Source organism: Trachemys scripta, chromosome 14, assembly GCF_013100865.1.
Source record: "Trachemys scripta elegans isolate TJP31775 chromosome 14, CAS_Tse_1.0, whole genome shotgun sequence".
Classification (NCBI taxonomy): Eukaryota; Metazoa; Chordata; order Testudines; family Emydidae; genus Trachemys; species Trachemys scripta.
The window spans coordinates 35,237,756-35,254,815 of NC_048311.1; the positions used below are offsets into that span (position 1 = coordinate 35,237,756).

At 45.5% G+C, this 17,060-nt stretch overlaps 2 protein-coding genes across 2 annotated transcripts in view; one reads left to right on the plus strand and one right to left on the minus strand.

The window, feature by feature from the left end:
* Positions 1–4,824, minus strand: part of CCDC57 (coiled-coil domain containing 57) — a 110,775-nt gene extending 105,951 nt beyond the window's left edge. Inside the window, exon 1 of the mRNA XM_034789326.1 lies at positions 4,528–4,824. The gene's annotated coding sequence lies outside the window, so the exon portion shown is untranslated. The remainder of the gene's footprint in view (positions 1–4,527) is intronic.
* SLC16A3 (solute carrier family 16 member 3) overlaps positions 2,950–17,060 on the plus strand; it is a 47,508-nt gene continuing 33,397 nt past the window's right edge. The window contains exon 1 of the mRNA XM_034790077.1: positions 2,950–3,415. The gene's annotated coding sequence lies outside the window, so the exon portion shown is untranslated. The remainder of the gene's footprint in view (positions 3,416–17,060) is intronic.

The following is a 17,060-nucleotide window of genomic DNA, read 5'->3' on the forward strand; positions in this document are numbered from 1 at the left end:
TGTTTTTGTACAGCACCAAGCACAAAGGGATCCTGGTTTATAACCAGGGCCGCTATACACTATGGTAATACAAATAATAAAAGTAACATAAAATCCTTTACTTTTGCTCTCACCACTACCACCAGAAAGGAAATGATACATTTTCCATTAGAGACTCCAATTTTTAGGGCTATAAAATCCACTCCAGGCCTGAACAGTTGTGACTCACCCATGTATTTTGCTCCTCTTAAAGAAAATAACTTTACTCACCACACTCCAAAATGGTCTCTTATTTCATTGCCTCCCTGACCTCTCCATTCTGCTGATGGTGCTAGTCTCTATGCCCTATTTGTCCACTTCCCCCCCCCAATCATCTGGGTACCTTTTTCCACATCATTCCCTTCCAATTCTGCTCTGCCAAGCCATTATCCTCTCTTCCCTTGAAATTCCATTCTCAATACTAAGAAGATGAGTCAAATAATTACAATATTTTAAAATTATCTTTAAATCTACCTCTCAAGATGTGCACAAGCCTAAATTGAGTAATCTTGTAATCTTATTGCTGTAATCCTTGTCCATTCTCACCCTCTTCCTACTGTTTGTTATCCTCAATCATTTACATCATATCTAGTATATTATAAATTCTTCAGGACAGGGACCATGACTTTCCATTTATTCTGTACAGTGCCATTCACACTTCTGGGTGCTGTAAAAATAATATATGATAGTCTCTGCTCAGCCCCTTTTCCTAAATCTCTGGAGTCAGTACAGATGCTCTCACAGCACAGTATTATTCTGTATCAGTTATTACAGATAATCCTGCCTGTATAAGCATGGGGATACAGAGAACAATAAATCAGACTGGCAGGTCTTTCCAATGGTGGCTCTTTAATCTCTTAAAATGCAAAATAGATTTTCAGATCAGCAAACCTGATACAATATCCCTGCTCCAAAAGGATGCCACATTTTAAACATGATTTCTTTCCCCATAGACCTAACAAATCTCATTCTTCAGGGTTTAAAATTTAGTCTGTGAGGGTCAGGATGGAAAATGATAAGCAGCATAGTATTCTGAGGAAGCTTTGTTTTTCTCTGACAAATCACATAGTAACCATTGTTAGAGGAATCAGTGGTCTGGATGGATTTTAAAATTTGCTGTGGCTCAGTTTTGCCATTGTCATTACTGTTTCCATTAATGGAAGAAAAATTAAATGGAATACTCTCTTCAACTTAAATTTGATAGTTGTGTATTTATGGAGAAGGTGTTCATAATATTATAATCCAATCTCTCTTTTTAATTTAGTAAGCAGAGATGGATATTTCCTACCAAAAGCAATATTACTGGGCATTTATGAGCAATGTTTCTTTTGTGCTTCTTGTACTTATCAGACAACATTAAAGAAAGGTCTGTTCTTTTTATATCTCCCTCTTACTCCTTTTAGCTGCTGCTGCTCCAAATGCATTTGGCTGTTAACACAGCCACAAATGTTAAGTAAAATATTTCTAATGCAAAGGAACAAATGCCAAGTTTATACACAGAATGTAACAATATTATCATTAGTTCAAAATCCATTAGTGGGCTGAATCATCTCAAAATATTTCAAACTGCACTGAACAGTTATCTGCTCTGTTAAACAAAAGAGGCTTTTGTGCCAGCCCATAAACAGAGTGGTATCAAAACAGTTTCATAAGTGCTTTTAAAATAAAACCTGACACATACTTCATTGGCTAAACTTGGCCATACAATCTTTAGACAAGACCTTTGTAACAGTCAGAAGGGAGCAAAATTTAGATCTTCCATCTTACTGCCACTCTGTCACCTCCCCTTAAGTATCTATCAAACTGAAGTCACATTTTTTCAAAAGGAGGTTAAACAACATGAAACTTAGAGTAAATCAATCTTTACTTTTACAGGATCTTCCATTTTACATTTAGAAAAAGTGTTAATGTTTTGTGTGCATGTGATTTAACTGAAAATAGTAATTAACAGAGAAAAAATTGTCATTTCTTTTTGGGTTTGTTCTAGTCCCTCAGTATTTCCTTGGTTTAGACGGGGGTGAGGAAAGCTTTAAAAATACAGAACTTAATAATGGGAAGAAAGCATTTGCTTCTGAGAGCAGCAGTATTCACAATAGGGAATTACTAAAACTATGACAGGTATGTATACAGTATTGTGAAAACTACTGCATTATTTTATACAGCAGCTGGAACAAAATCCTGGATGTCTCACAATCAAGCTTCAGTCAGAGTACAGTAAAGACACAGCCCAAGTGGCACCAAAAATTACTTCCTAATGGTCATGGATACAGGCAAGATTTTCATGTTCATATTGCAGGATGTATCTGCAACTTTTGATACAAGAAACAATGAAGTACTGCTAAACTGTCTGCGTAACACAGCTGGGGTAAATCATAACATTACAATGAATCCAATGACTTCTCTCCAGTTGAACCCAAAGAATGATGATTGGTAAGAGGGCCTTTGGGGAAGAGGAGTAATCATGAAGAATCTCACTAGGATCCATACTGAATATCTACATGAGACCACTTACATTGTGAGATGCTCTGGGCTCAGCTGCCAACAATATGCTGATGACATTCAAATGTCTATCTCATTTGTCACTGATCCAATGACTCCCATTACTAAAAATATTACAATGCCTATAAAAGATCAGATGGCAGCTGGCTCAGACCAACCCAGACAAGACCAAGTGATACTGGCTGAAAGGGGGGGAAGCACTTTGAAGAACTAGCTAGAACTCTGCACACCTCTACCTTTCTGTCAAAGACATACAGCCTCCTTTTGTCAGAATGGTTCAAAGTCTTGGGGTCTGTTTGAATCATCAGTAAAGCTTAGCTCACTAGGTAGCACTTGTGGCTAAAAACATCTTTTTTCCAATCTCCAATGCACTAGGAAACTTTACCCCTACCTCCGGGATGAGAAGCTGGCCCCAGTGATCAATGCATTTGTCACCTCCCAGACAAGATTACTGTACTTCACAGTACACACAAGAGCACATCAAGACTGTACTTCAGTCCTCCCCATTCATTTCCACTACCAGTTTAAGGGCTTTGTCCCAATCTCAAAACAGTGAGTTAAATCACAGCTACATGCATTTAAAGAATGCATTTCAATCTATGAACTGCTAAAACAAATGTCTTTCTTTGGGTCACCATATACCACAAAGCCCAAAACAAAGCACATGAGAGCCAAGGATGAAGTATTCTCAGTTCAAAAGATTCAGCTATGGAACACCGGAAGAGATAGCTTTAATCCAAAATCTGATCCTTTTTATGAAATACTACAAAAACTAGTAGATTACTTCAGGGAACTCAGCTGAAGAAGACTATCCAAGCAATCTTCTCTGAGATTCTTCCTGTCCCACAAGTAAAGGAAGACAGAAGGCAGAAGATTCTGGAACGGAATGGCAAGCTAGGTAAGTACTAAGGTAAAGGTTTTGTGGAACACTGATCCAACTTCTATGGAGGGAAGAAATAAGCACTTAACACTAAATTGAGATGTTGAGAACAAAATTATCAAGAAACCAAAGAACATTAAAAGAATACATTCTTTAATAATTTATATACTAATGTTAGGAATTGGAATTGCTGATCTGTGAGCATAAATTCAATCTAGTTGATATTACTGAAACCTGATGGGATGATTCACACAATTGGAATGTTAAAATCAGTGGTTATAAGATATTTAGGAAGGATTGAGTGGACATAAGGAGAGGGAGAATGGCACTCTACATCAAAAATGGCACAGAAGAAAATTATCTTAAATCCTTATGGATCAATGTCCTAAGAGATAAAGCACAAGCTGGAGTACTAACTGTTCTGCTACAGACTACCAAACCATACTAGGGAACACAGTGACCATCCTCTTTATGTACCTATCTGTAACGTAGAAAAAAATATGTTCATGGAGGTCTTCAATTCGAGTGACATATGATGCAGGTTTCATGCTGCCAGTACTAAAACATCCTTGGAATTTCTAAATAGTATAGATGACCATTTCCTAACTCAAAAACTAGTGCAGATAACATGGTTGTATTCTCTGTTCCACCTTGTCCTAACAGAGAAAGAGAAACTGATCACACAACTAAAAATTAATGCTAGTAGGTACAAGGCGGACTCTCCATAACTGACAACGTTTAATCAAAATTGGATTTTTTCCCCCCTAAAATGCATGCTTTAGAAATTATTTTGGGTAAGTTCTATGGGCTGTGCTATACTACAGAGGAAATCAAACTAAATTATTACAATCCTCACAGGGTATCTTAATGGGACAGCAGGATGCACACCAATGACAGGGCACCCTGGTGGTATGACAGGGAGCGGCAGATGGGGGACGCGTGGGTGACCGAGTGCCCCGGTTCGGGGGGGGGGGGGGGGGAAGGGGGGGGGGGGGGGCGGGGCGCCCCGGGGGGGTGGGGGGGGGGGGGGGGCCGACGAGGCGCGGGTGACTGGGCGCCCCGACTCGCTGGAGGGGACGCGCGGGTGACTGGGCGCCCGGGCTCGATGGGGGCGAGGGGAGGGAACTCACGAGTTGCTCTCTAAGCGGCGGCGGGTCTCTGCTGAGCAGGCCCCGTCTCCATGGGAACCGTAGCTGCTGCTGGTGTTCCAAGAACACGCCTCCCCAGGGAACGTGGGCCCCAACCCCATCGGGACCGCCCGTGGGGTCCGCTTCAAACCCCTTCCCTCGCGCCCTCATGGAGGCCCCCCCTTGGCCTCTGACCGGGTCTGGCATCATGCCAATGTCTTGAGACGCGCCTTGGGTGTTGTGCCAGCTGCTGTGATGTAAACAATGGCAGGAACCGCACCACTGTACTATCCACCCCCCCAGTCCACATACCCCATATGCCTCTGCAGCCTTACTCTCCTACCCACTTTCAGTAACTATCATCAACCAAAGCTCCCACTAAAGCATAAGCCAACTCCTCCCCATTATCACATGTCTCCATTTACCTGAGCTGTCCCCATTGAGGGAGCTGCACTCTATCACTACCCCACCCACTGTTTCATGTTCTCTCTCTCTCTGTATATAGATGTGTGTGTGTGTGTTAGTCTCTAAGGTGCCACAAGTACTCCTGTTCTTTTTACCACCCCACCAATGTACCATCCACCCTATTCAACCCTCTACCCCATAAACCCCTCCACCAAATCCCTATCCACCCTCACCCCATCAACCCACATCCGGTCACGCTCAGCCCATTCCAATACTTCTATCAAACAACCCTCACCAATGCCCCATTCACCTATCAACCTCTCACCAGTGTATTCTCCACCAATGTCCCCACTGACGACTCATCCATCTATATCCCCCCATTAACACCCATCATCTCACATTCACCATCAACCCATTCTCTAATCAAGTCCTCAAATCCCCCATCAACCTCACCAACCCCCTAGCTACCCATTCCCCCCACCAACCTGTGCTCCCAAAAATTCCCCACCAAGGCCCTATCCACTCATATCCCTCATCAACCCCCAGAATCTATCAGTCCTTTCCCAATGTCCCATTGATCTGTCCCTTATTCACCTACATCATCTAAGCCCCCATGAACATGCTCTGCCATAGGAGATTCATACAATTTCCTTCATTTTCTTCAATCATGTGGTCATCATACCTCCCATTCGCTAGTCCTGGCTGTCCCGCCCATTATTATCCAATTTAAGCCCTTTACCTCCTACCAGCTCTCTCTCCACACACAATTAGCTAGTATCAGTCCCTTTCCCCAAAATTGCCTCTAACTCTACCTTCATTAGTGTTGCGAATTATACCTATAGGTCACGCGCAGTTCGAGTCTAGGCTGAGGCACATAAACAAATCCACAACTGCAGAGTATCCAAAGATAACAGGTTTATTATGCCCGAGTGCGGTGCCCCCCTGCTAATCAGGGAGGGACCCAAAATGGAGGTTACACAAAGATTATATACCTTTAAGCAAGGCATGCTGCCCTCGTGCATCGTAAGCCTTAGCCAATAAACAAGCCTTTTTCTTATCTACCACCTATCCCCGCTAGGCCCTTGCCCATGCTGCCTAGGGTTGCAACTACTTAGGCATGCGGTTAGCTTTTTTCCCTGTTGCCCTTATCTCTTTGTGTCCAGATGTCCCCCTTCCTCCCCCCTTGTCTCCTGGTACGCGATGTGCTTGCTTCTAGCTAAGGGCGGGCCCAAACCAAAATGGAATTACATAAGCAAATTTTCCTTAACATTAGGAAGTACTAAACATCACCATCACACCCCTTCCCGTCTTCCCCAACAAACAGGTGTCAGCCCTGTTCTTTTAGCTCCTCCCCGATTATGCAGTATTATCCCCTTTACCTACATTTTCCACAAATTCTCCCTCCCTCTTGGCAGGTATCAGCCCCTTCACTCTATCACTGGTTTAAGGCAATGCACCAACTGCATGTTGTCTTTTTTTGTGACCTAACCAGGGTTCAAATTTGTGGGTGAGGGCCAATAAGCCAGGGTTCTTCTCCTTCACCATTGAGAGGGCACAGACCACTCACAGCAGCACCCTTCATCCCAGCCATAACTCTAATCCTAGCCTGGTCCAGAGGGGAAGCCCAGTGGGGCAGAGTTGTGGTTGGCATGTGAACCTGCTCCACATTCACCCCACAGTGGCAGCTCCTGTCCTGCAGGGCTGGGCCCGGCTCCCCATTCTGGGAATTGCGACCTGGCACAAGTGGTCACACTGCCACTCAGGTTTAGCACAGTCACCCCTCTATCATGACAGTCATGACCCACTGTTTGGGAAACCACACTATATTACATGATCACATGTCCCTCCCCTAATATTATTCCTTTTATACCCCCATCACAACATCTAGTATCAGCCTCTTCCTCAATTCTATCGCTTTCTCCCCCTCACACACATACATTAGCTCAGTAGTTCTCAACCTGGGGTGCATGTACCCCTGGGGGTACACAGAGGTCTTACAGGGGTACTCAACTCATCTAGAGCAGTGTTACTCAACCTGGAGGTTGCAACCCCCAGGGGGGTCATGGGACAGGTTTGGGGGGGTCACAAGTGCAGGGCCAGCATTAGGGGTAGCAAGCAGTGCAATTGCCCAGGGCCTCGTGCAGCTAAGTTACATGCTTCAGCTCCAGGGGGTGAGGATTCTGGCTTCAGACAAGGCTCACAAGTGAAAAACAAGCTCAAGTATCACACTGAAATGCAAGTACAATATTTATATTCTAATAACATTGTTTTATAATTATTTGGTACAAATGAGAAAGTAAGCACTTTTTCAGTAATAGCATGCTATCACACTTGTATTTTTATGTCTGATTTTGTAAGCAAGTAGTTTTTAAGTGAGGTGAAACTTGGGGTATGCAAGACAAATCAGAATCCTGAAAGGGGTACAGTAGTCTGGAAAGGTTGAGAACCATTGCACTAGCTGATATTTAGCTTAAAGTGAAAGTTAAGGGGTGATTTGATTACAGTCTGCCAGTATCTATATGGGAACATATATGTAATAATGGGTTCTTCAGTCTAACAGAGAAAAGCCTAACATGATCCAATGGCTGAAAGTTGAAGCTAGACAAATTCAGACTGGAACTAAGATGTAAATTTTTAAATGGTGAGAGGAATCAACCCCTGGAGCAATTTACCAAGGGGCATGGTGGAGTCTGCATTACTGACAATGTATAGGTCAATACTGGGTGTTATTCTAAAAAGATGCTCTGGGAATTATGTTAGATATGTTTATGGGCTATGTAATACAGGAGGTCAGATTAAATTATCATGATGGTCCCTTCTGGCCTTGGAATGTGTGAATCCATTATATAAGTCCCTTCCCCCAGTGCCTCTTCCCACATATTCCATCCCCACCCCTAGGTTATCTAGTATCAACTGATTTCTTCCCACCCCATCCTGCACACAAGCTGTATTTCTGAAGGATAGTGCCATGACTCCTTTTAGCTGCAGCTCTTAGGAGTAGTTATGTAATGAGCAGACTCCCAACACCTATTACACATTGCTTGGGAAAGTTCTGAAGAGTTCATAACAATCAAGCTCATGTCTAGCAAATAGAGGTAATTGCATAATGCAGGAATAGGGATTTTTGTTAATGAGACATTGCTAGGAACCCATAATTTAAAGTTATTTTTAATATATCCAGAAACCAAAATAAGATTTGAACTCCTTCTTCTCCTCCTTCCCGTACTCAATTAACTATCTATGTGAGATGGAGGAAGAAGCAGGATGTAAAGTATCATCCGCTTTAGTGACTCTCAATGACTCATCTGTCTGGCAAGCACGTAGTTAACTTACTGACATGTTTGTTCACTGATGATTTATCTCAAGTTTCCAGGTTCTGCCAGACTAAAGAGACCTCATGCCTCCTTTTTCCAACCAGAGCCTTATAGAAATTAGCATTATGGTAGAGGTGTATAGGATCAACAACAACAAAAAAATTGTTGCATTGTCACTGATTCAGGCATATTTCTTATTTGGATAATAAAATAAATGCTTTTAAGAATAACAATATAATGTCCTCCCCAATACTAAGGGACTTATAGCCACCAAGAAGGTTTTTCCATTAATAATTGTTATAAAAACTAGACTCAATGGTGAGTTATTTGCCCTTTGAGATGCCTGATGTTTAATTTGACTATATTTTTATATATATAAATTGACACCTTTTCTGAACAGAAGAATAGGATTTGTCTCAAACTTAAAAAAAAAAAAAAATCTCTGGTCTAAGACCAAGCTGGGAATCTTTTGGCCCCAAAAGAAAATTTTTCAGAAAGTTCTGAGCATGTGAAAGTTGAGTTATAATGAGAGTACCAACACAACCTTTACTATATAGTAGTCCTACCTAACCATCCATCATTGTAACAAAATGCACATAGTACAGCTGGACACTAAGCACAGGTCCACACAACAATTTAGTGCATGGCAAGCTGAAGTGTAAGTCTACAGTGCTCGAGTTCGCCACACACTAGCTGTGGACTCTGTTACTGAGCTCTACAAATTCTATAGTGGGCTTTGGCCTACTGCTGTTTCAAAAATCAAAAGGTCAAAACACACTAAAGAACTTTAAGTGCACAGTAACAGGGTCCACATGACAACTTAGTACACAGCAGGCTAGCGACTGTAGATTTACACCCCAGCTTCCCATGTGCTAATTCTCTCTATGGACAAGCCCTAAGGCCCAGATCCTCAAAGGCAGCACCCAAATCTATATTTCACAATAACTACAGGTGTATGAAGTCATGCCTTATGACTTAGCTGGATAGTGGAGTTGAAGCCTGAAAAAAGGGTGTAGTGCCCTTTCCTGTGAATCCCTAGCTGTCCTCTTACTTCCGGTGCAAGGTAGGCTTACCAGATACAGCTGGGAATCAGTTCTTTCTGGAAAGGCAGAGCCTCAAGGCTAAATCTTTCCTTTGTGGCACTAGGTGCTCCTGGTCAATATCAAGCCTTGGCTATCCACTAGATTGCGTTACAGAAGAGGGCTATCAGGCTCAGTTGGCAGGCAGCCTCTCAGCTTGAGAAAGACAAAATGGAGTCCGGGATCCTCTGTCACAGAGAGCAACTCACAAGCTGCACCGTCTTCTTCTGCTGTAACCTGACCCACGGTAACCAGCTCCACCCAAGAGAGGTGATGGCTAGGGAGCTAGAAACCCAACCATGGGTCCCATTGCTGGACCATAGGCTTGGTCTACACTACAAAGTTAGGTCGACATATGCCGCATTAGGTCAAGTTAATAAAGTATGTGTTTACACTACTGAGTCCCTTCCACCAACCTAAAGGTCTTGTAAAGTCAACCTCTGTCCTCCATCTCTGCGAGAGGCGTAGCGCTTCAATAAACATTCACACGTCGACATGGGGATAGTGTAGACACTGTGCTGTGTAATTCAAATGAATTAGCCTCTAGAAGGTTTCAGAGTAGCAGCCGTGTTAGTCTGTATCCGCAAAAAGAACAGGAGTACTTGTGGCACCTTAGAGACTAACAAATTTATTAGAGCATAAGCTTTCGTGGACTACAGCCCACTTCTTTGGATGCTGTGGTGGGGCGATTACCCCACACCCAGAGAGACTGGGCTGCGGCAGGCCTAGGCGCCTGCGTAGACGCGCGGCCAATCAGGAGAGGGCTTACTGGGAGCCAATAAGAAGGCAGATTGGAGCCAGCCAATCAGGGCCCGGCTTAGCCATATAAAAGGCTGCCCAGAGCAGGAGCAGTCAGTCTGTCCCAGACCTTCAGAGGGGAAGGTCTGTCTCCAGAGCTGAGAGGCCAGCACCACGGACAGCGCAGTGCAGTGCAGGCCAGCCTGAGAGAGTGGGAGAAGGCCCCACTACATAGCCTGCTAGGCGGCAGGCCTGAGAGGAGGAGGCCTAGCGTAGAGAAGGGCTGTTGGGGAACTGGTCCAGAGGGATAGTCAGAGGAGGAAGGAGAAGAAGGACAGTGAGACTGTCACCCGAGGGCCTCTGGACCGGGACTCAGAGTAGTGGGCGGGCCTGAGTCCCCCCCCTTTTTCCCCCTTTGTTTGCGGTGCTGCCCTACGCACAGCTACGGGTCGCAGGGAGCGGCCTGTCAGCACCACACCAGGTCCTGGACTGTGAGGATCGGACTCGAGGGTGTGGGGCTGTTGTTTAACCACCCCCCAGAAAGGGGGTGTGATTGGACAAAGGGACACTGTCGGAGGACAGTGCTCTGGAAGAGGACGCCGACGTCGGGAGCAACGCAAGTCCGTGCACCCCACAGAGGCGAGACGACAGGCGGAACGCCACCCAAAGAGGGCGCTATACTGGCGCAAAACTAATTCCCCGAAGCGGCCAGGAGGAGGCGCCACAGCGGTGAGCTACCGACCCTGTCACAGATGCATATAGAATGGAACATATATTGAGGAGATATATATACACACACATACAGAGAGCATGAACAGGTGGGAGTTGTCTTACCAACTCTGAGAGGCCAATTAAGTAAGAGGAAAAAAAAACTTTTGAAGTGATAATCAATGGCTCAGCCATTACAAACATTGAATCTATCTCCCCTTGTAAGTATTTTCACACTTCTTATCAACCTGTCTGTACTGGGCTAGCTTGATTATCACTTCAAAAGTTTTTTTTTCCTCTTACTTAATTGGCCTCTCAGAGTTGGTAAGACAACTCCCACCTGTTCATGCTCTCTGTATGTGTGTGTATATATATCTCCTCAATATATGTTCCATTCTATATGCATCCGAAGAAGTGGGCTGTAGTCCACGAAAGCTTATGCTCTAATAAATTTGTTAGTCTCTAAGGTGCCACAAGTACTCCTGTTCTTTTTCCTCTAGAAGGTGTCCCACAGTGACCGCTCTGGAGAGCACTTTCAATTCCACTGCACTTCAGCCAGGTACACAGGAAACAGCCACCCCCCTGTTAAAGACCTGGGAACTTTTGAATTTTCATTTCCTGTTTGATCAGCATGGAGAGCTCATCAGCACAGCTGACCATGGATACTCAAGGCCACAAATGCACTCCAACATGGAGAGCACACAGGAGGTAGTGGATCTTATTGCTGTGTGGGTAGAAGAGTCTATGCAGGCAGAGCTCCGAACCAGCAGAAGAAACATTAACATGTATGCCAAAATCGCGCAGGTCATGGGGGAGAAGGGCTACACCAGGGACACACAGCAATGCCGCGTGAAAATAAAGGAGAATTGGCAAGTATATCAGAAGACAAGGCAGGCGAACAGTTGCTCTGGTTCTGAGCTACAGACATGCCACTTCTATTAGGAGCTGCATGCGGTTCTAGGTGGCCACCCCACCACTACCCCAAAATGCTCCATGGACACCTCCTTCCCTGGGGCGACCTCGGGCAACAACAAGGACGACATTGTTGACGAGGAAGAGGAGGACGAGAATGCGTGGCAGGCAAATGGAGGATCCATTCTCCCCGACAGCCAAGACCTTTTTTTAACTCTGGAGCCCAATCGCCTCACAGGACCAAACAGCCAAAATGCTTCTGAAATAAATGTAGTCAAACTTTACTAATTCTGGGTCACTGAGAACGAAAATGATGCTTAAAATTGTTGATTGGCTCTAGTTTTCAAGATATGCTATTGGGTCAGTATATACGACCCTTGACTTGGGAATGGCGGAGGATAAGTGAGTTATAAAGGGAAGGGATCTCAATTTAAACCAGAAATGACTAAAATACATCTTTGACTGGATGTATGAATAAATCTATGACTGGGTTTGGACAGTACTTGCTTTTTAGGCAAAACAATGAATGATGCAATCTGAAGCTGGTATTGCATCATACATGATATGAATTGCATCATGTTAGTCCTAGAAGTCCTGGATGATGCAATCATAACGAAGCTTACATCACTCTGCTGAACAAATTGCCCTATATCAGCTCTAGAAATCATACAGTGTCATGCTCTCTTATTTGTCAGTGTTTGATTTTGCAAAGGGACACATTTCTGTTTAGCTAAAGTGAGCAGAGATGCCTTGTACTTGTATGAACAGTGCAGATAACTTCTGCTATGTTTGTGGTGAAGTGACTTTTGCATCACAAAAGCACAGTATAACCACTATACTGTGTGCCCAGGCACACAACCCCTCTGGAGTATAAACCCAAAATTATATCCTCTTGCCCTGCACTGGGAACTGTACAGCATAAGCTTATAAAGTTCACCCCCTCCCTCAATGTGGATAGGAATATGCAACATCTTTCTCCCCCTGAATTATGATTCCCATACACTTCACTCCAACTCACTGGTTTAGATAGAGCAAAAACAAGTTTATTAATGACAGAAGATAGATTTTAAGTGATAGCAAATAGATCAAAGCAGATTACCTAGAAAATAAAAAACACAAACTAAACTTTATATATTAAATAGATTGGCTATGAATTAGCAGATTATCTCCCTAAGCGATGATACAAGCAGGCTGAAGATTCTTAAGGCACAAGCTGTACTTGCTTTACAGCTTGGAATCCCCAGGTGTTTCATTCACAGGCTAGAGATCCCTTTAGCATTGGTCCAGCACTTCCCCCAGTTCAGTCTTTGTTCCTCAGGTGTTTCTAGGAGTCTTCTTGTGTGGGGAGTGAAGAACCACAGATGATATCACTCCCTCCCTTATATAGCTTTTGCATATGATGGGCATTCATTCCAAAGCTTGGTTCCCAGACCAGTCTGGAAAAATACTGACCTCCCAAAATGGAGTCTAGAGACATGTGATCTGATCACATGTCCTTGCAGAGTCACAGCAGCCATTACTTACAGGCTTCAGAGTAGCAGCTGTTTGTAGTATTCTCAGGAAGGCTCACCCGCATCTCCAAAGGCCTATTGTTTTTTCCTAGTGGCCCATTTCCCTGAATAGGCCTTTCCCCACCCACTATCTACACTGAAAGCATCTAGTCTAGTGGGTGTTACCCAGGTGTAACTACATTTTAAATACAGATATTTAGGCCTTGGCTACACTTGCAAGTTGGAGCGTATTAAATCAGCCCCGGGCGCCCTAACTCCTGAGATGTCCCCGCTTGCAAGGCACGTAGAGTGCCAGGACTCCGCGGCTGGAGCGCCTCTGGTAATCCACCTCCATGAGAAGCATAGCTTGCTGCACCCCGGCTGGAGTGCCGCGGTGCCAGTGTGTACACCCTGGCTATTAATGTGCTCTGGTCGGACTCCATGAAGTGTCCCACAAAGCCTGTTCTAGCCACTCTGGTCATCACTTTGAACTTTACTGCCCTGCCCTCAGGTGACCAACTGTCAGACCCACCCTTTAAATTCTCTGGGAATTTTGAAATTCCCCTTCCTATTTGCTCAGCAAGGCATGGAGTTCTCTCAGCGCAACTTTCCAGGTGACCATGCCTCCATGCGCCAGGCAATCCCCAGAATGGAGCAATGGCGAGGTGCTGGACCTCATCAATGTTTGGGGGGAGGAAGCTATCCAGTCCCAGCTGCGCTCCAGCTGTAGGAATTATGACACCTATGGGCAGATATCAAGAGCTATGATAGAAAGGGGCCATGACCGGGACCCAGTGTGTGCAGGGTTAAAGTGAAGGAGCTACGTAATGCCTACCACAAAGTGCGGGAGGCAAACCGCCACTCTAGTGCTGCGCCCACGACCTGCTGTTTCTACAAAGAGCTGGATGAGATACTTGGGCATGACCTCACCTCCACTCTGAAGAGCACCATGGACACTTCAGAGGCCATGGCAACCCAGAGTGCAACAAGGCAGGAGGAGGAAAGCGGGAGTGAGGGTGCTGAGGAGGAGGGGGGCCCAGAGCCAGAGGACGACCCGGCATCCATAGATGCATGGAGCCAGGAGCTGTTTTCAATCCAGGAGGAAGGTAGCCAGTTGCAGCAGATGGTGCTGGGGGAAGAACAAACAGCAGAGGAGGTGCCCGGTAAGTGGCTTTTATTTTGGGAAGGGAGTTGTTCGGTGTGGACTATTGGGGCAAGGAGGGTTGCAGAAAGAAGGGTCAGGGCTGCGTGCATGCCTAGATGCGGAATAGAGCATTGATGTGCTCTTTCACATTGTGGTAATCGGCCTCAGTGATCTCATCGAAGGTCTCATGCAGAAGCTGGGCAATCCGCTTGCGCGGGTTCCTTGGCAGAGCTACTGTGCTCCTTGTCCCAGTAAGGCTAACATGTCCGCGCCACTGTTCCATGAGGGGTGGGGGAACTATTGCTGCACACAGGCAATCCGCATAAGGGCCAGGGCGGAAGCCGCATTGTAGTAGAAGACCCTCCCTTGCTTCCCAGGACCCTCAGCAGCGAGATATCTTCCAGGATGAACTCATCCTGTGGAAAATGTGGGGACAGTGTTCAGTATAGGGGCCCCCTGCAGCTGTTGGGTCTCCCCAAGGCACAGGACCCCAGAGGACAGTTCAGCCCTGGAACAATCAGTCACCCTTGCCCCAGTGATTACTCACCATTTTGGTGCTCTTGTGGGTTATGTGCGCTCACTTTGGGACGGGCACTTTCTGCTATTGTGGCTGAATCATTGCTCAGTCTAGTGTGAACAATGCTGCCTCTGTTAAATGTTGCATTTTGACTTTACAGATGCAACCTTGAGATCCCAGACGTCTTTGTTATCAACGGCCGAAAGGCTGCAAAGAATCAGGAAGCAGCCGTGAAGAAGCAAGGGAGGACCTCCTGCATGAAGTCATGCAGCAATCCCTTACTGAGAATCAAAAAGTACAGGAGAGGTGGGATACCGAAAGGAGGCTCCGCCAGGAGAATGCGGATCACCGGCAACAAACCACGGAGCGGCTCCTAAGCATTATGGAGCGCCAAGCAGACTCAATGCAGACACTCATAGTACTGCAGACGGAGCAGATCTGCGCCTGCCCCCTCCGCAGACCTAGTCCCAAAACTCTTTCCCTTGTACCCCCATGTCACTGCCAACCCACTTTCCCCAACATCTGGTTTCCTGTTGCCATCAGCTGCCTCCAACACCTGTAGCTTCACCACCCAGCCCTGCAAACTATGACCCTTACCCACTGCACTAAATCCCCTTCACCATGCATTTTAGCCAGCCTGAAGTGCAGCACTCATAGCACAGAGGGTCCTGTGGCACCTTTGAGACTAACAGAAGTACGGGGAGCATAAGCTTTCGTGGGTAAGAACCTCACTTCTTCAGATGCAAGTAATGGAAATCTCCAGAGGCAGGTATATATCAGTGTGGAGATAACGAGGTTAGTTCAATCAGGGAGGGTGAGGTGCTCTGCTAGCAGTTGAGGTGTGAACACCAAGGGAGGAGAAACTGTTTCTGTAGTTGGATAGCCATTCACAGTCTTTGTTTAATCCTGATCTGATGGTGTCAAATTTGCAAATGAACTGGAGCTCAGCAGTTTCTCTTTGGAGTCTGGTCCTGAAGTTTTTTTGCTGTAAGATGGCTACCTTTACATCTGCTATTGTGTGGCCAGGGAGGTTGAAGTGTTCTCCTACAGGTTTTTGTATATTGCCATTCCTGATATCTGACTTGTGTCCATTTATCCTCTTGCGTAGTGACTGTCCAGTTTGGCCAATGTACATAGCAGAGGGGCATTGCTGGCATATATAACATTGGTGGACGTGCAGGTGAATGAGCCGGTGGTGTTGTAGCTGATCTGGTTAGGTCCAGTGATGGTGTTGCTGGTGTAGATATGTGGGCAGAGTTGGCATCGAGGTTTGTTGCATGGGTTGGTTCCTGAGTTAGAGTCGTTATGGTGCGGTGCGTGGTTGCTGGTGAGAATATGCTTAAGGTTGGCAGGTTGTCTGTGGGCGAGGACTGGCCTGCCTCCCAAGGTCTGTGAAAGTGAGGGATCATTGTCCAGGATGGGTTGTAGATCACTGATGATGCGTTGGAGAGGTTTAAGCTGAGGACTGTAGGTGATTCAGACTAACACGGCTACCCTTCTGATACTTGACACTCATAGCACAGCGCTCCAGACAGGAAGGCTGAATATGATAACAGGACATATGCAAATCTGTGATTGTCCTGTTCCCCACCCCGTCCCCTTCCCTCCTCCCACACAGCACAGATGTGTCATGCCATGTGTGTTTCCCCAGAAGTTGTGTTTCTTTTCAATAAATGAATTTTTTGGCTTTGCAAACATTCTTTATTGCATTAAGTAAAAGATAGCAAAGCCCAGGAAAGCAACAGGCACTGCAAGTCAGTCCATCATACATAGCAAACACAGATGTCTACTAGCATTGGAACCACTGCACTTCACTCCTGTGCAGGGCACCAAACATTGCTGGTGGCTTTCAGCATCAAATTGCTCCCTCAAGGCATCCCTAAGCCTTACAGCCCCACGCTGGGCCCCTCTAATAGCCCCTCTAATAGCCCTGGTCTCTGGCTATTCAAATTCAGCCTCCAGGTGTTGAATCTCCATGGTCCATGCCTGAGTGAAGCTTTCATCCTTCCCTTCACAAATGTTATGGAGGGTACAGCACGCAGCGCTAACCGTGGGGATGTTAAAAAAAAAAAAAAAAAAGTCCAGCTTCCCATACAGACAGCACCAGCAGCCATTTAAATGGCCAAAAGCACACTTAACAGTCATTCTGCACTGACTCAGCCTGTTGTTGATCCACTCCTTACTGCTGTCAAGGCTCCCTGTGTATGGTTTCATAAGCCATGGCATTAA